Genomic DNA, 20,280 nt, shown 5'->3' with positions numbered 1-20,280 from the left:
TCTTTTTTCAAAAGTAGGAAAGCACTAAATTATATTTAGGGAAACATAATACCATTTTTGGAATTAAATAGAAGTACTACATCTTGTCATAAAATTTTAACTAGAAAATTTTGGGAATGGAATTTTTTCAATATTTCTCTCCAAACAAACTTAAGAACATATCTTTCTTAAGCTACAGACCTAGACATGCAAAAATTGTATTTGTTTTTGGATCTTGGGTCCCAAATACACCCAATGATAGAGACTTAATTTTAGAAATACAGGAGTCAATGCAGGGTTTTATTAGTGAATTCCAGGATTCTCTATCTCTTGTTCAGGGTTTATTTACTATCTAGAAGTGGGGAGAGGGCTTTACGTTACACACAGATGGGGGAGGTTGGAGACGGGCCCATTCCTCTAACAGAATTCATCCTTGCTGGCATTCCCTTCTCATAAAAATAATATTACTCATTTATGTTATCACTGCCAGATTTCATGCTCCTGAGTATATATGGCCAGAAAAATGCAGTGACAGTCTCCTTGTTACAGCAGATCAGGGAATCTAATAACCTTGGTCCATTGCAATAGAAAAAGTGGGAGTTTGGAAGTGAATCCAATTTAGGCTTCTCCCACAGAGAGAACTTGGTGTTTGTTGGATGAATGAATGAAAGGATGAATGAGTAAATAAGTAAATGTTTCTATTGCTACAGTTTTGAGGACCAGGAGGCTATTTATCCCCTTTCCATGTAACAGAACTGGTCTAAGTTTATTTATCACTTGCTCTCTTCTCAGCTGTCAGAGGACTTGCTGCTTGCCATTTACCTGTGCTGTCCTTGCCACTGGTCTCCTTTACTCTTCCTGGTTTTTTTCTTCTTTTTATTTCCTTTGGCTCTTGTTCTTTCTCCTATGTGCCTCAACTTTCCTGAGAAAAGGTTAATATTTCATTGCCCTTTTCAGCAAGACTAATCATGCATTACTGGCCCCAGTGTAAGATACAGAGCTGTGTTCTTTGGTTCCTTGTGACTGTGCATCTGCTGCTTCAACACTGGGAAGGCATGTCCTAATTGTTCTAGTTCCAGGGCTCATGAGGCAGATTGCCAGAAAACAGAGATTGTACTCACCGTTCTGGTTGCATACATAAGGAAAAATCAGCATCTGTGTGTAGGTCTGCTGTGTCATGCTTGTAGGTTGTTTGAACACAAACCTATAGGACCCAGGCTGGGAAAACAAAACAAAACCAAACGAGGAAAAACAGCATCAAGAGGGAGGAGATATGGGGACATATGTATATGTATAACTGATTCACTTTGTTATACAGCAGAAACTAACACACCATTGCAAAGCAATTATACTCCAATAAAGATGTTAAAAAAATAAAAAATTTTTAAAAAATTACCCAGCCATGAAAAGGAACAAAATTGGGTCATTTGTAGAGACGTGGATGGATCTAGAGACTGTCATACAGAGTGAAGCAAATCAGAAAGAGAAAAACAAGTATCGTATATTAACGCATATATGTGGAACCTAGAAAAATGGTACAGATGAACTGGTGTGCAGGGCAGAAATAGAGACAGATGTAGAGAACAAACGTATGGACACCAAGGGGGAAAAGCGGGGGTTGGGGGTGGTGGTGGGATGAACTGGGAGATTGGGATTGACATATATACAGTAATATGTATAAAATGGATAACTAATAAGAACCTGCTGTATAAATAAATAAATAAAATTCTAAATAAATAAATAAAAACAATGACTTTTGAGCTCTAAAAAAAAAGAAAAGTGTTTGATGTTATCTATTGATCAAGCATTCCAGTCTTAACTACAGTGGAAGACCATGCTAAGCACTGATCTGTCTCCCAAGTTTGCAGAGGGCTCTAGACTTTTATTTTCTCAGTGATTAGTCTCTAATCTAATTAATTTGTAAGTTTTGGTGTCTCTGCTCATTCTTCATCAGTAGGCGACCAGGATGTCAGACATGTGTAGTCCAAGTTCACCCCCTTCTCAAACTCATGCTTCAACAGAGACAAAGTTACTGCTTAGAAAATTGTTTTCAGATTATCAGCTCTAAAATCATGCCTTCAATTAGAAGAAAAGTTCGTTTAATTATTATAAAGCATCCATTAAATATAGACCATAATTTGATTATCCCAGGTTTTTAATTACCTGAAATCTTTTCTTATCAGAAATAATGTTCATGGATGCTATTTATATATTCAAATAGATATTTTTGAGGGAGTAGAAAGAAAAGTGAGAGAAACCGAGCACACCAAGATGTTTTCTGACTCCCTCAACCTCTATTATTAGGTCTATGACCCTAGGGCAGCATTTTACAAAATGCATGGCGTGGAATGCTGATATGTAGTTGGGGCAGAGATGGTGGCAGCAGGGGAGGCGTGGTGGGGTGGGGACTATGGGCAGGTTTCTGTGGACTAATAGGTTGGGAAAGCAGTGGCCTAGGAAAGGTTGAGAAGTTTAATTTTGTATTTTTTGCAAGAGGCTTTAATAACAGAGCCTTTATTAACAATGCTAATATGCAGTTTAAATCTCAGAAAGAAACACATGCAACATTTCCCAGCGTTATTTGAACAGAATGGTAGATCTTGCTGTCCTGACATTCTATGGAACACACTCTGGGAAGTCTACACAAAGTAATAAAAAAAATTATTAGGACACATTTAAATATGGTATTTAGAGTAAAATGACAGTTCAAAGTTAATAACACAAAGAGCAACACAAAGGCCTTAAGAGGTATACTGAAGCAATTACACTTGGTCCAACTTCACCAGAATTCATTTACACATGTATCAGTCTTACCGGTGTTATTAGGCAGCTAAACTAAATACACAATGTTGATGTGTACATTTAGCAGAAACTTCGATGAGTTATTTAAAAAATCATCAAGATTTAATGGAAATCATTCTTGTTTAGCTTCTTATTCAAGCAGCCAAAGTTTTATTTAAGTAGATTGAGAGAACTTCTATTTCAAGTTTACAAAAATATAGTAATCACAAAATGAAGCTTGAAGAGTTTATAGGGCACTTCTCCCCAGATCTGAAGTTTTTATTATAAGAAGAAGGTTTCAGGGTTTCCCTGGTGGCGCAGTGGTTTAGAGTCCGCCTGCCGATGCAGGGGACAAGGGTTCGTGCCCCGGTCCGGGAAGGTCCCACGTGCCGCGGAGTGGCTGGGCCCGTGAGCCGTGGCCGCTGAGCCTGCGCGTCTGGAGCCTGTGCTCCGCAACGGGAGAGGCCACAACAGTGAGAGGCCCACGTACCGCAAAAAAAAAAAAAAAAAAAAAGTTTCATTAGGAAAACTTTCTCATAAGCAGTATTTTAGCATCCATTCATTTCTCTCAACTCTTCTCATTTACAAATATTAGCTTTCAGGTTATCTGCATATTTTTTAAAAGGATTTTTCTCATTTGGACTTAACTTTTAAATGCTATTTTCTTGGACACTTAGTATGCCATTTCAATGACCAGCTGATGATAGCATCTAAATAGGGCCTCAAGTTCACCATTTGTTCCAGTTTTAAATTTCTTTACATCATCAGCAGCACTCTCAAAATCAACTAATTCTTTTACCATTACTTCTCGATTTCTGAGTTCTAAATTTTGATTCATTTTCTGGTTGGCTGGATAGGGGAAGAGATGCTGCGGGTCTGGGAAAGAGAATAAAAAGATTAAATTGTCATTCACAACATTACTACTCAATGTGTGATCCTGGACCAGCAGCAGCAGCATCTCCTGGGAGCTTATTAGAAATGTAGAACCTCATACCCCGTCCAGACCTACTGAATCAGAATCTGCGTATTAACAAGATTCCTATGAAATTCACATGCATGTTAAAGTTTAAGTAGACCAGTTCTCAAACTTGGTGGCAGAGTGCAATAACCCTAAGAGTTATTAAAAAGTTCTGATGCCTGGCTTCCCCTTGCAGAGATTCTGATTCAATTGGTATGGGGTCTGGCTTAAGCATCAGGATTTGTACAAAGCTCCCTAGGTCATTCTTATGTACAGAAAACTTTGAGAATCACTGGTCAAGGAGAGTGGAAGGGTAAATAGACCAGGGTAGTGGTCCTCAATCTTTGGTGTATATCACCCCCCAAATAAAGCAGTAAAGCAATACAGAGGGCCAGGCTGCTGAAGTAGGATAGACCCTGTGCCCTTGTATGTGCCAAGTTTCCCAGCTGGCTCTGACAAACACCAACATTTAACAGCCACTGGACCAGGAAACCATATATAATTATCGGCAACTTTCAGGGCCTCTGAAGTTTTTGGGGATCTCCCTTGGGTTCTGTTTTTTATGACTTAGAACACTGATACAAGCGTCTGTGTGGTTATTGTATTACCTTCCTATTTTATCACCTAATATGTATCTAGAACTGATTCTTCCAGGGATTAAATCATGCCCTGATTGTTTGCTAGCCTAGTACTGCTAAGAACATTTTTTATACGGGATCTTTAAGGAAAAAAAAAATTCAAAGATTTAAAATTTTGTATTATTTTTATCAAATATTCTATCCCCCGTTTAATTCTGTGTTATATACAATCAGCATGAGCTTAGTTTTTCCCCAATAACATCCATAGTTTGTCCTATGAAACATACATGCCATTCTGTAGACAAGTTTGTAAACTTTGAGCAGTAGAAGCCTTAGCACCCCAGCGTATCTGGGAAGAGGCTCAGATACAATTGTCTTTGCCCCATTTGCTCTCTCTGACACCTCTGGCTCTCTTCCCTGCTCCTCAAAGCTGCAGTATCTGAGCTTCCTTACAAGATTGAAGATGAGTACTTGGAAATAAACAAACCTAGCTTCCACAGTGTTTGGATCAATAGGCCTTTTAAAATGTTTGAGCAATTCTCTCCAAAGGAGGTAGAGAGGGGCAGCAGCCATGCTGGGCAGAATTCTGAAAATAAGGTTTGTGTTTTTCACACTCCCTTGCCCTCCACTCCACCTGTGACCCCCTCTGTCTCCCAACAAGCACACAGTGCCCTTGAGCTGCCCTCTGGTTGCTTGGTGTTCCCCCACTGGAACTCTTCTACCAGGCCCGCCCTCTAAAATTTTTTCCCACATCTCTCAGGGATTTGAGTATCTGATAGATTTAGATTGAGATTCATACATGTTAATAGTACATTAATAGACGACCATATTATTTTAGGCTCTTTTTATTGCACACATGGAAAAACTGGTTGTGACTAGCTTAAACAAAAAAAAAATTTAATGAAAGAAAAATGAATGGGAGGGAGAGGTGTCTCAGAGAATTTAAGAAAGAATCGCATCACTTAGCCCTGGGAAATGCAGGAAACAGGGCAGGAAGTGTACTTGAATCTTACCCAAGGGGCTGACATTAAAGTGACTCATCTCCATGGCTGTGTTGGAGTTGGTTCATAGTGGCTTGGGAAAACCAGTTGTTAAATTTGCTGGAGTTTTGCAAACCAAATGATATTACATTAGTACTTTGAAATTGGCCATGATGTATTTACACCAAGGAAATTGGCAGATGCTACAAAAAGCATTACCAGCATATTACCACTCAGCTCTAACTTTGTTCCAAACTTCAAATTCCAAAGAGCTGTATTGGAATGATGCAGTTGATGTGTCCATTTCTGTGTTAATTATGTATGGCCAGGAGAACAGGTTTATGATATACAGACATAGCAAACTGTATATCAATGATGCCCTCAGGAAAGGGGATCTTTATGAACTGGGCAGCCACCCAAGGGCTTTCTGCACAGTTGCTATCACTTTGCAGATAATATATTCGCTTCTTAAACAGGCTTAAGCAATTAAGAAGTTAGGAAATAGGACATGTGCCCTTACTGGGAGAGAATTTATGTACCTATCCATGACTGTGATGAATGCTACAGCCACTCCAGTGGGTCACAACTGACTGCACATTGTAATCACCTGAGACCTTTAAAAATAGACCAATTCCTGGGCCCCATCAGACCAATTCCGCTTTAACTGAGTGTCAGTATGTTTTAAAACACCTAAGCTGGTGATTATAGTTAACAGTATTGTTTTGTATGTTTGAAAGTCGCTAAAAGTAGATCTTGTGTTCTCATAGCAAGAAAAATAAATTTGTAACTATACATGGTGATGGGTGTTAACTAAATCATTTCACAATACATACATGTATCAAAGCACTATCTTCTGCACCTAAAACTAATACAATATTACATGTCAATTATATCTCAATTAAAAAAAAGAAGAAGAAAGCATCTCATATAATTCCAATTGCAGCCAGGATTGAGAACAACTGAGGTTATGAGCTGACATCATTAAGGGCCTTAGGGAAGTAAAATCTTTACATGATTGTCACTTGCTGCTAAATCAGAACTGTTATCTATAGACTTTTACACCACAACATATGGCAGACTTAAATTTTACTTGATGTCACAGATTCTGAAATGGTTCCTGATTCATTGCGGAACAGGGGGAAAGAGTGAAAATAAAGCAATTGACATGCCCTCCAGGGTCAGGAACAACCTCACTCCCTGAGGAGTGAGAAAGAGTATAATTTGGGGCTGATAAACTGAAAAGTGATGGGTCTAGGAACTTGACAATGAGGTGTCAGGCACACTGCTGGGGTTAATAAATCACATAGTCCCTATATATGGATTTTTAAAGTTTTGAGGCAGATAGTACAGATCAGGGAGTTTTCACTATTGGAAAGATAGGGGTTTTAGGAATGCCTAAAAGCAGCATTTACTCAATTATTGATTCCACTCTTTCTTTCATCCAGCGATTATTTATAGAGCAAATATTATATGCAAGATGCTGCATTAGACCCTGGTAAAAGTAGCATCTGATCCTGCTGAGTTTCCATTTTAGCAGAAGAAGCAAGAAATAAACAAATCGTTACACAATTAAGCATTTAATTACAAATGTAAACGATGTTATGAAAGAAAATGACAGATTTTATGAAACCATGAGCAGAAAGATCTGAGACCTGAGACCTATTCTGGGAAGTCAGGTAAGGTCAGGGGAGCCTTCTGGAAGTGATGTTTGTGCTAAGATCTGAATATTTGTGGGATTTTTAAGGAAAGTTGAGAATGGAGATTGTTTCTAGAAGGTAAAATGGCCCGTGGAAAGGGCTGTTTGGCTGAAAGGGGGTAATGTATATGAAGAACTGAATTCTTTCAGTCCAGTGAATCTGTTGGGCAGGAGTAAGGGCGAAAATAAGACTGGTGAAGAAGGCTGGAAAATGATAATGCAGGGCCACATAGACCATGTTGATATACATTCCAAAGGTAATGAAAAACAATGAAAGGGTTTTAAGAATAATGTTGTATAATAAAGGATTTGGCGGGTCTTTGTCCCTGGTTTTTGGGAGATAACCTCTAAATCCTTGGGCTTCCATGATTAATAGGACTGTCCTCATTATTCATGGTGGACCCCTTGGACCACACCCCCATTTATGCTAATGTGATGACTCAGGATAGGGGCTGATCACACCAGAAAGACCAACCATGCGACTAGAGATTTGAGACTTGGAGCCACATGATATTAGCCTAATCTTTGGGGAGAGGCATGGGGCTGGAGATTGACTTCAATCAGCCAGTGACCACATCTATCATGCCTAGGTAATAAGACTCTAATAAAAGCTCTGGATGCCCGAAGCTCGGGTGAGTTTTCTGGTTGGTGATACATATCAGTATGCCCAATGGTGAAATATCCTGAGGACACAGAAGCTTTGCATTGGGAACCTCTCAGACCTTGCCCCTGTGTCTCTTCATTTGGCTGTTCCCATGCATTCTTTGCAATAAAACTGTAATCTTAAGTATAGTGCTTTCCTGAGTTCTGTGAGTCACTCTAGAAATTATAAAAACTGAGGGGTTATGGGAACCCTTGAATTTGTAGACAGTTGGTCAGAAGTATGGGTGGCAGGGAATCCCCAAGCTTGTGACTGATGTCTGAAGTGAGGGAAGTCCCATGGGAGGTTATATCCTTAACCTGTGAATTGAACACTAACTCTAGCTAGTCACTATAACAATTGCATTGCAGATAGGGGTGTGTGTGTGTGTGTGTGTGTGTGTGTGTGTGTGTGTGTGTGTGTGTGTATTGTGGCAAGTGGTTTACTCAATTCTTCCATGTTGCTATTTTGGGCTCAAACTTAGTTCTGTCACTTTCTCTTAGAAACCTTTCCAACTCTTCAAGGCAGCTCCTTATTGTACTAGTGTTCCCAAAGTCTTTCATTCTTTTCTTCGTTCTGATGTTTATCCAATGTATGAAAAATATTGGTTCACACGGCTCATTTGACTGAGAGCTACTTGAGGGCAGGGAGCTTGTCAGATCCTCAGGTCCCATCCTAGGCCCTGAATGAATGAATGTTAAGGTGGAGGCAATACAGGCAAAGTCCTGCTCATTGAACTTGAGTAGTTTTTATGGCTTCTTACATGACTTGAAGCTGTTGTCCTGGATGGACTTTGGGAGGAAATATCTGGATAGCAGTAAGGAAGTAAAACTATAAAACTGGGCAACTTTATGCCACAATAAAAGAATAAAAAGAATTCAATAATTTGAATAAACAATTCAGATTGCAAGGCAAGAACTGCTATATTATTAACATTCACAGCTCACTATTAGTCTACCAGTGGTCTTAAGTGTTTTGCTGCTTTGCCTAATAATTTTGAAAAACTATGTACCCTCCCAACATTTAAAACATTTAAATTTATATCTAAATTTTAAATATTTAAAATACTTAGATACTTTCAGTAGTTGAAAGTGATGTAATTTCTGGTATGTTGTAAATATTGACATCTACAACCCTAATATTACATTTTAAAATTTGTCCAGTGGAATATGAATATCACAAGGATTTGATACTTATCATATCTATAGTAAAAAGATGAACATCTTCTTTTTTAATAGTTCAAAATTTCTCCTTCCTCCCCACTTCACTTATTCTCCAGAATTTTAACCTAATATATTTTGTGATTGACAGTATTTACCCAATCATGATCTTCTGAAACAAAAATATGTATATAAATGGAAATGTAAATGAAAATTTAATTTCCAGTAATCTTAAAATTTAAGTATGTTTTAAATCTCTAGTTTTCATTATCATTACAATCATTATTGGTACACAGTTGATCAAAACAACATAAATATTGACAATTTTTGGACAACTGACAAAACAAAATTTGACGATTAAATTATTTAACATTATGCATTTATTAAGGAGATGAATGAGTCTTACTTTTCAAACAATGCATCATCTGTGTATGACTATTGCTAGAATGAGTCAGGATTCAGTTTTATTCCTACTTTAGATTATTTTTCATTTAAGTGCTGAGAAACTTTGCTCATGTAAGTTAGTTGAGAATGTAATGAGTTTTGTTCTGGTAATGTCACTCAATTCTTTGAACTCCTTGCCACTTACATGCCAAAAATCACACAGCGATCTATCATTAAGAAGTATTTAAAATTATCTATTAGTTAGTTATTCCTTTAATTTTGTTGAAAGCAAAGATCTTGAAGTCATTTAGAAATGAAAAAGGATTTGTTACCCAGTCATTAGAGGCATTCATTTTCTCAATATCAACAAAAATATTTCACATTTTTCTTTATTTGCATCATGGAGGTTTTCTCAACCTAGGAATTACATCATAGTAAGATTAGCCATGGTGAGAGTTTGGCCTGTCTTTGTAAAGTAAAGCAAAGGTGGAAAGGAGATCTTGTATGAACTCTAAATCTCGGGAAGTTCTCAGATACTGTTGAGATATGTAAGAAGTTGGGGTTCTGGGCACTGATCCCCTGAGAGCCACCTGTCTGCCTGGGTATCCCTTGTGTAGTCCTTGTATTCTCAGAGGCCTGATTAATCCTTTTGAAGGCCCTGACCTAGCTGATGAGGTTTGTGGTAACTAATGGTGATGGGTCTTCCTTACCGCTACTGCTGCTTTGGGAGGATTTAATGTTTTTACAACTGTCATAGTGCAGTTTAAAACATGGTTATACAGGAAAAGAGCACACTATAAACTTCGACTTTAAAATCATATACATAGAGATACCAAATAAGAAAATAATTAGCAATAAAATTTTTTAAAGCACCTGGTTTCTTTTTTTACATGATTTCATACTAATAAAATGGAAAATCTTTTTATTGTTAAAAGATATATGGTAGGAAATTCTGACCATAGGATTAGTATTTGAGCTTCTATCTGACTTTCATTTGTGTTTTTCAAGATCCCTGTAGTGATTCATACCATTTAATGGGGGAAAAGTCCTGTCCTCAGTGCCCTCAGGGAATTTGACAGGTCCCTGAGGACCCCATAATGTGGCAAGAATCACTCAACAAGCACCAAAGCAGTTGCAAAGCAGCTTTTGTAATAACCTACTTGGCAACTCCAGTTACCTTTGAGCCTTCTGGGATAGTCAACAGAAGGGTTTTGCCTTTCTCAACAGGGAATGTCATAATTTTACCTTAAGCCACAGACAATCCATAGTGTTACCTTTTTCACTGATATCAAAGCAAACTTCTTAACCACCTGGACACTCCTAACAGCTTCACAGTATTCCTTAAGATCTGGAAGTGTTCAATATACAGCAATTAATAAAAGCCCCTATTCCAGTGGTTCCAAACTGGTTGTATGCTTAAGAATCATGTGGGGTGCTTCTTTAACATGTAAATTTAAAAGTTTGGGAGGAATAAATTAGGAGTTTGGGATAAACAGATACACACTACTATATATAAAATAGATAAACAACAAGGACCTACTGTGTAGCACAGGGAACTATATTCAATACCTTGTAATAACCAATAATGGAAAAGAATCCAAAAACTGAATCATTTTCCTGTACATGTGAAACTAACACAACATTGTAAATCAACTATACGTCAAAGTAAATAAATAAACAAACAAATAAATAAATAAAAAGTCCCTAAATCAAACTTTGATTCAGTTGATTTGAAAAACTGCATATTACTAGGTAATTATTATCTCATGTTTCTTGGCATTATCAGCCCTGTATCTCAAAGCAAAATATTAGATAGAAAAGGGCCTTCATTAGATGACTTACACAGTGTGGGTTAAACACAATGCAGCAATGCTTGAGTAATAACAGTGAAAAAGAAAAAATTACTCCTTCACACAGCATTAAGCACTTCCAGTGATCACATCTCCAGGTCTATTCTCAATGTTTTGTGATGTTTTTACATCTTAATTGGAGTATAATTCCTTTACAATGGTGTGTTAGTTTCTGCTTTATAACAAAGTGAATCAGTTATACATATACATATGTTCCCATATCTCTTCCCTCTTCCGTCTCCCTCCCTCCCACCCTCCCTATCCCACCCCTTTAGGTGGCCAGAAAGCACCGAGCTAATCTCCCTGTGCTACGTGGCTGCTTCCCACTACCTATCTATTTTACATTTGGTAGTGTATATATGTCCATGCCACTGTCTCACTTTGTCCCAGTTTACCCTTCCCCCTCCCCATATCCTCAAGTCCATTCATGACCATATGTGTGTGGGTTTATCTCTGGGCTTTCTATCCTGTTCCATTGATTTATCTTTCTGTTTTTGTGCCAGTACCATACTGTCTTGATTACTGTAGCTTTGTAGTATAGTCTGAAGTCAGGGAGCCTGATTCCTCCAGCTCCCTTTTTCTTTCTCAAGATTGCTTTAGCTATTCGGGGTCTTTTGTGTTTCCATACAAATTGTAAAATTTTTTGTTCTAGTTCTGTGAAAAATGCCAGTGGTAGTTTGATAGGGATTGCATTGGATCTGTAGATTGCTTTGGGTAGTAGAGTCATTTTCACAATGTTGATTCTTCCAATCCAAGAACATGGTATATCTCTCCATCTATTTGTATCATCTTTAATTTCTTTCATCAGTGTCTTATAATTTTCTGCATACAGGTGTTTTGTCTCCTTAGGTAGGTTTATGTCTAAGTATTTATTCTTCTTGTTGCAATGGTAAATGGAAATGTTTCCTTAATTTCTCCTTCAGATTTTTCATCATTAGTGTATAAGAATGCTAGAGATTTCTGTGCATTAATTTTTTGTCCTGCTACTTTACCAAATTCATTGATTAGCTCTAGTAGTTTTCTGGAAGCATCTTTAGGATTCTCTATGTATAGTATCATGTCCTCTGTAAACAGTGACAGCTTTACTTCTTCTTTTCTGATTTGGATTCCTTTTATTTCCTTTTCTTCTCTGATTGCTGTGGCTAAAACTTCCAAAACTATGTTGAATAAGAGGGGTGAGAGTGGGCAACCTTGTCTTGTTCCTGATCTTAGTGGAAATGGTTTCAGTTTTTCACCATTGAGGATGATGTTGGCTGTGGGTTTGTCATATATGGCCTTTACTGTGTTGAGGAAAGTTCCCTCTATGCCTACTTTCTGCAGGGTTTTTATCATAAATGGGTGTTGAATTTTGTCAAAAGCTTTCTGTGCATCTATTGAGATGATCATATGGTTTTTCTCCTTCAATTTGTTAATATGGTGTATCACGTTGATTGATTTGCATATATTGAAGAATCCTTGCATTCCTGGGATAAACCCCACTTGATCATGGTGTATGATCCGTTTAATGTGCTGTTGGATTCTGTTTGCTAGTATTTTGTTGAGGATTTTTGCATCTATGTCCATCAGTGATATTGGCCTATAGTTTTCTTTCTTTGTGACATCTTTGTCTGGTTTTGGTATCAGGGTGATGTTGGCCTCGTAGAATGAGTTTGGGGATGTTCCTCCCTCTGCTATATTTTGGAAGAGTTTGAGAAGGATAGGTGTTAGCTCTTCTCTAAATGTTTGATAGAATTTGCCTGTGAAGTCATCTGGTCCTGGGCTTTTGTTTGTTGGAAGATTTTTAATCACAGTTTCAATTTCAGTGCTTATGATTGGTCTGTTCATATTTTCTATTTCTTCCTGATTCAGTCTTGGCAGGTTGTGCATTTCTAAGAATTTGTCCATTTTATTGGCATAGAGTTGCTTGTAGTAATCTCTCATGATCTTTTGTATTTCTGCAGTGTCAGTTGTTACTTCTCCTTTTTCATTTCTATTTCTATTGATTTGAGTCTTTTTCCTTTTTTTCTTCATGAGTCTGGCTAATGGTTTATCACTTTTGTTTATCTTCTCAAAGAACCAGCTTTTAGTTTTATTGATCTTTGCTATCATTTCCTTCATTTCTTTTTCATTTATTTCTGATCTGATTTTTAGGATTTCTTTCCTTCTGCTAACTTTGGGGTTTTTTTGTTTTTCTTCCTCTAATTGCTTTAGGTGCAAGGTTAGGTTGTTTATTCGAGATGTTTCCTGTTTCTTAAGGTAGGATTGTATTGCGATAAACTTCCATCTTAGAACTGCTTTTGCTGCATCCCATAGGTTTTGGGTCATCGTGTCTCCATTGTCGTTTGTTTCTAGGTATTTTTTGCTTTCCTCTTTGATTTCTTCAGTGATCACTTCGTTATTAAGTAGTGTATTGTTTAGCCTCCATGTGTTTATATTTTTTACAGATCTTTTCCTGTAATTGATATCTAGTCTCATAGCGTTGTGGTCGGAAAAGATACTTGATACAATTTCAGTTTTCTTAAATTTACCAAGGCTTGATTTGTGACCCAAGATATGATCTATCCTGGAGAATGTTCCATGAGCACTTGAGAAAAATGTGTATTCTGTTTGTTTGGACAGAATGTCCTATAAATATCAATTAAGTCCATCTTGTTTAATGTATCATTTAAAGCTTGTGTTTCCTTATTTATTTTCATTTTGGATGATCTGTCCATTGGTGAAAGCGGGGTGTTAAAGTCCCCTTCTATGAATGTTTTACTGTCAGTTTCTCCTTTAATGGCTGTTAGTATTTGCCTTATGTATTGAGGTGCTCCTATGTTGGGTGCATAAATATTTACAATTGTTCTATCTTCTTCTTGGATCGATCCCTTGATCATTATGTAGTGTCCTTCTTTGTCTCTTGTAATAGTCTTTATTTTAAAGTCTATTTTGTGTGATATGAGAATGACTACTCCAGCTTTCCTTTGATTTCCATTTGCATGGAATAACTTTTTCCATCCCCTCACTTTCAGTCTGTATGTGTCCCTAGGTCTGAAGTGGGTCTCTTGTAGACAGCATACATATGGGTCTTGTTTTTGTATCCATTCAGCCAGTCTATGTCTTTTGGTGGGAGCATTTAATCCATTTACCTTTAAGGTAATTATTGATATGTATGTTCCTATTTCCATTTTCTTAACTATTTTGGGTTTGTTATTGTAGGTCTTTTCCTTCTCTTGTGTTTCTTGCCTAGAGAAGTTCCTTTAGCATTTGTTGTAAAGCTGGTTTGTTGGTGCTGAATTCTCTTAGCTTTTGCTTGTCTGTAAATATTTTATTTTTTCCATCAAATCTGAATGAGATCCTTGCTAGGTAGAGTAATCTTGGTTGTAGGTTTTTCTCCTTCATCACTTTAAATATATCTTGCAAGTCCCTTCTGGCTTGCAGAGTTTCTGCTGAAAGATCAGCTGTTAACCTTATGGGGATTCCCTTGTGTGTTATTTGTTGTTTTTCCCTTGCTGCTTTTAATATGTTTTCTTTGTATTTAATTTTTGACAGTTTGATTAATATGTGTCTTGGCGTGTTTCTCCTTGGATTTATCCTGTGTGGGACTCTCTGTGCTTCCTGGAGTTGATTAACTATTTCCTTTCCCATATTAGGGAAGTTTTCAACTATAATCTCTTCAAATATTTTCTCAGTTCCTTTCTTTTTCTCTTCTTCTTCTGGGACCCCTATAATTTGAATGTCAGTGTGTTTAATGTTTTCCCAGAGGTCTCTGAGACTGTCCTCAGTTCTTTTCATTCTTTTTTCTTTATTCTGCTCTGCAGTAGTTATTTCCACTATTTTATCTTCCAGGTCACTTATCTGTTCTTCTGCCTCAGTTATTCTGCTATTGATCCCTTCTAGAGTATTTTTAATTTCATTTATTGTGTTGTTCATCATTGCTTATTTCCTCTTTAGTTCTTCTAGGTCCTTGTTAAATGTTTCTTGCATTTTCTGTCTTCTATTTCCAAGATTTTGGATCATCTTTACTATCATTATTCTGAATTCTTTTTTCTATTTCCTCTTCATTTCTTAGGTCTGGTGGTTTTTTACCTTGCTCCTTCATCTGCTGTGAGTTTTTCTGTATTCTCATTTTGCTTATCTTACATGTGTTTGGCGTCTCCTTTTTGCAGGCTGCAGGTTCGTAGTTCCCATTTTTTTTGGTGTCTGTCCCCAGTGGCTAAGTTTGGTTCCATGGGTTGTGTAGGCTTACATGGTGGAGGGGACTAGTGCCTGTGTTCTGGTGGATGAGGCTGGATCTTATCTTTCTGGTCGGCAGGTCCACGTCTGGTGGTGTGTTTTGGGGTGTCTGTGGACTTATTATGATTTTAGGCAGCCTCTCTGCTAATGGGTGGGGCTGTGTTTCTGCCTTGCTAGTTGTTTGGCATAAGGTGTCCAGCACTGTAGCTTGCTGGTCATTGAGTGAAGCTGGGTCTTGGTATTGAGATGGAGATCTCTGGGAGATTTTTGCCGTTTGATATTACGTGGAGCTGGGAGGTGTCTTGTGGAGTTGAAGTTGGCTCTCCCACCTCAGAGGCATAGCCCTGACTCCTGGCTGGAGCACCAAGAGCCTTTCATCCACATGGCTCAGAAAAAAAGGGAGAAAAATTAGAAAGAAAGAAAGAGGATAAAATAAAACAAAACAAAATAAAGTAAGATTTAAAAAAATAAAGTTATTAAAATAAAAAATTATTATTAAGAAAAAAAATTTTTTAAGTAAAAAAAAAAAAAAATGGACGAACAGAACCCTAGGACAAATGGTGAAAGCAAAGCTATACAGACAAAATCTCACACAGAAGCATACACATACACACTCGCAAAACAAGGAAAAGGGGAACAAATAATATATCTTGTTCTCAAAATCCACCTCCTCAATTTGGGATGATTCGTTGTCTATTCGGGTATTCCACAGATGCAGGGTACATCAGGTTAATTGTGGAGATTTAATCCGCTGCTCCTGAGGCTGCTGGGAGAAATTTCCCTTTCTCTTCTTTGTTCTCACAGTTCCCGGGGTTCAACTTTGGATTTGGCCCTGCTTCTATGTGTACGTCGCCTAAGGGCGTCTGTTCTTCGCTCAGACAGGACGGGGTTAGAGGAGCAGCTGATTCTGAAGCTCTGGCTCACTCAGGCCTGGGTGAGGGAGGGGTATGGATGCGGGGCGAGCCTGTGGCGGTAGAGGCCAGTGTGACGTTGCACCAGCCTGAGGCGTACCGTGTGTTCTCCTGGGGAAGTTGTCCCTGGATCACGGGACCCTGGCAGTAGTGGGCTGCACAGGCTCCCGGCAGGGGACGTGTGGATAGTTACCTGTGCTCGCACACAGGCTTCTTGGTGGCAGCAGCAGCAGCCTTGGCACCTCATGCCCGTCTCTGTGGTCCGCGCTGTTAACCACGGCTCGCGCCCGTCTCTGGAGCTCCTTTAAGCAGCGCTCTTAATCCCCTCTCCTTGCGCACCAGGAAACAAAGAGGGAAGAAAAAGTCTCTTGCCTCTTTGGCAGGTCCAGACTTTTTCCCGGACTCCCTCCTGGCTAGCTGTGGCGCACTAACCCCCTTCAGGCTGTGTTCACGTAGCCAACCCCAGTCCTCTCCCTGGGATCCGACCTCCGAAGCCCAAGCCTCAGCTACCAGGCCCCGCCCGTGCCGGCGGTGAGCAGACAAGCCTCTCGGGCTGGTGAGTGCCGGTCCGCACTGATCCTCTGTGCGGGAATCTCTCTGCTTTGCCCTCCGCACCCCTGTTGCTGCGCTCTCCTCCGCAGCTCCAAAGCTTCCCCCCACCGCTGCGAAGCTTCCCCCCCGCCCCCGCCACCTGCAGTCTCCGCCCGTTAAGGGGCTTCCTAGTATGTGGAAACCTTTCCTCCTTCACAGTTCCCTCCCACTGGTGCAGGTCCCGTCCCTATCCTTTTGTCTCTGTTTATTCTTTTTTCTTTTGCCCTACCCAGGTACGTGGGGGAGTTTCTTGCCTTTTGGGAAGTCTGAGGTCTTCTGCCAGCGTTCAGTGGGTGTTCTATAGGAGCAATTCCACGTGTAGATGTATTTCTGATGTATCTGTGGGGAGGAAGGTGATCTCTGCGTCTTACTCTTCTGCCATCTTCCTCCTCCCCCCTCAATGTTCTTTACAGAAGAATATAAGCAAATTGCAGTTACTAATTTTGATTGATTTTATTTTGATTATATCCCTAATCTTTCTTTATTCTTCTTCAAGTAGTTCATTTTGCCGTGTACCGGGCAAAATGTGAAAGTTCTGTCTCAATGGAAGTCTATATTCATCAACCCTGGACTCCTCTTTCCATACCACAGTTTAGCAACTAGTTTAAAATTCCTGAAATTGGACATGGTCTGATAACTGTGTTGAAATAAAAGAAGGATCAACATTAATGATATGCCCACTATCCACAGCACTCTTTGTGACTGGGGTTATTATTTCCATTCTACAGAGGAGAAAACCCAGGCTAGAAAGCTCAATGGACTCTCACAGATAGAAATGGCAGCACTGGAGTAGGAACCCAGTCTGTTGACTGCAAACCCATGAGTTAAGCGTGTTTGTCAAAGTACACACTTACCTTGGCAAAAATAGAATTAATTAATCAAAGGAGACTTAGAATGAGCTAATCAGAACAGTTTTCTTTAATGAAATCCCTCTGTGATTGTGGATGTAGTTGAGTTACTAAGGAGCCAAAAATCCAATGGTACTAACAATTTAAGACAACTTTTAAAAAATAATTTATTAATTTTTAATTAAAGTATAGTTGAGTTACAAAATTGTGTTAGTTTCAGGTGTACAGCAAAGTGATTCAGATATGTGTGTGTGTGTGTGTGTGTGTGTATATGTATATAATATATATATATATATATATATGTATGTGTGTATATATTCTTTTTCAGATTCTTTTCCCATATAGGTTATTACAAAAGATTGAGTAGAGTTCCCTGTGCTATACAGTAGAACCTTGTTGTTTATCTGTTGTACATATAGTAGTGTGTCTATGTTACTCCCAGATTTCTAATTTATTCCTCCCCTGCCTCCACCTTTACCCTTTGGTAACTGTAAGATTGTTTTCTAAGTCTGTGAGTCTATTTCTGTTTTGTAAATAAGTTCATTTGTATCATTTTTTTTCTAGATTCCACACATAAGTGATATCATTTGATATTTGTCTTTTTCTGTCTGACTTACTTCACTTAGTATGATAATCTCTAGTTGCATACGTGTTGCTGCAAATGGCATTATTTCATTGTTTTTTATGGCTGAGCAATATTCCATTGTATACATATCCACATCTTCTTTATCCATTCATCTGTCAATGGACATTTAGGTTGCTTTCATGTCTTGGCTATTGTAAAGTCCTGCAGTGAACATTGGAGTGCATGTATCTTTTCAAATTATGGTTTTCTCCAGATATATGCCCAGGAGTGGGATTGCTGGATCATAAGATAGCATTTTTAGTTTTTAAAGGATCCTCCATACTATTCTCCATAGTGCTGTACCAATCTACATTCCCACCAACAGTACAGGAGGGTTCTCTTTTCTTCACACCCTCTCCAGATTTTATTGTTTGTAGACCTTTTAATGATGGCCATTGTGACCTGTGTGAGGTGATACCTCATTGTAGTTTTGATTTCCATTTCTCTAATAATTAGCAATGCTGAGTATGTTTTCATGTGCCTTTTGGCCATCCATATGTCTTCTTTGGAGAAATGTCTATTTAGGTCTTCTGCCCATTTTTGGATTGGGTTATTTGTTTTTCATATTGAGCTGTATGAGCTCCTTGTATATTTTGGAGGTTAATCCCTTGTTGGTTGCATCGTTTGCAAATATTTTCTCGCATTTTGTAGGTTGTCTTTTTATTTTGCTTATGGTTTCCTTTGTTGTGCAAAAGATTTTAAGTTTAATTAGGTCCCATTTGTTTATTTTTGGTTTTATTTCAATTACTCTAGGAGGTGAATCCAAAAAGATATTGCTGCAATTTATGTCAAAGAGTGTCCTGCTTATGTTTTCCTCTAGGAGATTTATAGTATCCAATCTTACATTTAGGTCTTTAATCCATTTTGAGTTTATTTTTGTGTATGGTGTGAGAGAATGTTCTAAGTTTATTCTTTTACATGTAGCTGTCCAGTTTTCCCAGCACCACTTATTGAAGAGACTGTCTTTTCTCCATTGTATAGTCTTGCCTCCTTTGTCATAGATTAATTAACCATAAGTTTGCTGGTTTATTTCTGGATTTCTATCCTGTTCCATTGAATTATATTTCTGCTTTTGTGCCAGTACTATACTGTTGTGATGACTGTGGCTTTGTAGTATAGTCTGAAGTCAGGGAGCCTGATTCCTCCAGCTCTGTTTTTCTTTCTCAAGATTACTTTGGCTATTCAGGGGCTTTTGTGTTTCCATATGAATTTAAAAATTTTTTGTTCTAGTTCTATGAAAAATACCATTGGTAATTTGATAGGAATTGCACTGAATCTGTAGATTGACTTGGGTAGTATAGTCATTTTGACAATATTGTTCCTTCCAATCCAAGAACATGGTATATCTTTCCATTTGTTTGTATGATCTTTGATTTCTTTCATCAGCATCTTACAGTTTTCAGAGTACAGTTCCTTTACCTCTTTAGGTAGGTTTATTCGTAGGTATTTTATTCTTTTTGATGTGATGGTAAATGGGACTGTTTTCTTAATTTCTCTTTCCAATCTTTTGTTGTTAGTGTATAGAAATGCAAGAGATTTCTGTGTATTAATTTTGTATCCTGCAACTTTACTGAATTCATTGATGAGCTCTAGTAGTTTTCTGGTAGTGTCTTCAGGATTTTCTATGTATAGTATCATGTCATCTGCAAACAGTGAGAGTTTCATGTCTTCTTTCCAATTTAGATTGCTTTATTTCTTTTTCTTCTCTGATTGCTGTGGCTAGGACTTCCAAAACTATGTTGAGAATAAAAGTGGTAAGAGTGAGCATCCTTGTCTTGTTCTTGATCTTAGAGGAAATGCTTTCAGCTGTTCACTGTTGAGCATGATGTTAGCTGTGGATTTGTCATGTATGCCTTTATTATGTGGAGGTAGATTCTCTCTATGTCCACTTTCTGGAAAGTTTTTTTTATTATTATAAATGGATGTTGAATTTTATCCAATGCTTTTTCTGCATCTATTGAGATGATCATATGATTATTATTCTTCAATTTGTTAATGTGGTGTATCACATTTATTTGCAGATATTGAAAAATCCTTGCATCCCTGAGATAAATCCCAGTTGATCATGGTGTATGATCCTTTTAATTTATTGTTGGATTTGGTTT

This window comes from Stenella coeruleoalba (genome assembly GCF_951394435.1).
Source record: "Stenella coeruleoalba genome assembly, chromosome: 3".
NCBI lineage: Eukaryota > Metazoa > Chordata > Mammalia > Artiodactyla > Delphinidae > Stenella > Stenella coeruleoalba.
This window is presented reverse-complemented; position numbering follows the sequence as displayed.